This window comes from Mus pahari, chromosome 7 (genome assembly GCF_900095145.1).
Source record: "Mus pahari chromosome 7, PAHARI_EIJ_v1.1, whole genome shotgun sequence".
Taxonomy (NCBI): domain Eukaryota; kingdom Metazoa; phylum Chordata; class Mammalia; order Rodentia; family Muridae; genus Mus; species Mus pahari.
In genome coordinates this window covers 74,121,214-74,123,028 of record NC_034596.1, presented here as the reverse complement: position 1 = coordinate 74,123,028, position 1,815 = coordinate 74,121,214, and positions in this window count along the sequence as shown.

Below are 1,815 nucleotides of genomic sequence, written 5' to 3'. Positions count from 1 at the left end.
GGTGCTGGCCTGGGTGGAAGGGTGCTGGCCTGGGTGGGAGGTGCTGGCCTGGGTGGGAGGTGCTGGCCTGGGTGGGAGGGTGCTGGCCTGGGTGGAAGGGTGCTGGCCTGGGTGGGAGGTGCTGGCCTGGGTGGGAGGTGCTGGCCTGGGTGGGAGGGTGCTGGCCTGGAAGCCCAGGCTCTGAGACAGAAGGCCCTTAAATGGAAAATCAGCTTCTTGGTATGTATTCTCTCTGAGCCCTGACTCTGGACTCGCCTGCTTAGTCATACTCTGTTTCCTCAGTCTGTAAAATCAAGGGCTGGCTGGCAAGAGTAGCAAGGTAATGAATTCCTTGACTTTGAAGTCAGAAGGACCCTGAAGGCAAGCTAACCCTGTCCCCATGTCCATGTCTCTGGAACCCCCTCCCACCAGTCCTTCCCACCATGGAAACAGTGATGCCTACTTCTCCCCTATTCTTCCTCCTTCCCCCCTCCTCCTCCCCACCTGTGGGGAAGTCCTTAGGTGAATTTCTGAGTATGTCTCAAGTCCCTTTCCCTCTTCTTCTTCCACTGTGCCCTTTCCCCATGGCCTTCTTGCCTCTAAGTCTGTTCCTCATAGACTGCTCTCAGACCTGAAGCCACAGGGACAATTCAAAACTCATCATGTCATTGGCTTAAACCCTCCAGTCACTTCCCATTTGACTCAGACGAAAATAAAAAAAATCACAATATGCCTGGTGACACACCTGGACTGTAATTCCAGCACTTGGAGGTAATGGTGGCTCATCTAGGTTAGCCTTCGGTGACGCTGTCCTAATAGAAGTAGGGCTCCCTTGGTTGAGCAAGGTGACGAGCCATGCAAGGTTGCCGAGATCGTGTACCCAGAGGGAGCTGCTATGAGGAATGCCAGGAAAGAGTGGGAGCCTGTATCTCTCAGTCAGGAATCAATGTTTCAAAAGAAGCCTGCTTGTCTGCCTCAGGGCCACAGCGTGGCATATTTCTGAGTTTAGGCCTGGCTACCACAATGTCCCTTACTGACTCCTGGTAGAGGGTAGACTCTCTACTCTCACGCAGGTGCCAAATGGCCTGGCTTTCTGGGCATTGGCCCAGCCTTCTTGGGGGAGCTTGACTACCCTTGGCAGAAAAGTAGTATTATGTGACATCCCCAGGTCCTGGCAAGAAGCCCCAAGGCTCTGGGCAAGAATGGATCTATAAGTTCCAGGAAGAGAACTTCTGTGGGAAGCAGCTGTGGTGGCACATCTGGGCCCCAGGGATCAGCGTGCAGGAAAGGAAGCCCTCTGGGAGCAGAGAGGCTCAGAAGAACATTCGGAACAAGCCATCAGCTCGTCTCCCTCCCTCATGAAGGAAGACTCAGCAGTTTAATAGGCAGCCTGGTAAGTCTCCTTTAATAATTTGTTTGTTACCACATATACTGTGCAAAATGTGCAACTAACAAACTTACTTACACAAAAGACAGCCCCCCGCCCCCTTGTGGTGCCTCTGGTGCCAGTCTGGGGGTGCTTATGCAATGCCATCCAGACCTTGAACAGCAATGACTTAAAGACTTATTTGTGTTGAGCCTTCATGTGGTTGTTGGGAAGTGAATTTTTAGGACCTCTGCTCCCAAAAATTTATTTATTATTACACGTAAGTACACTTTAGCTATCTTCTGACACATCAGAAGAGGGTGTCAGATCTCATTACAGGTGGTTGTGAGCCACCATGTGGTTGCTGGGAATTGAACTCAGGATCTCTGGAAGAGCATTCAGTGCTCTTACCCTCTGAGCCATCTTGACAGCCCACGCCCCCCCCCCTTTACCACAACCCCACCCCCATG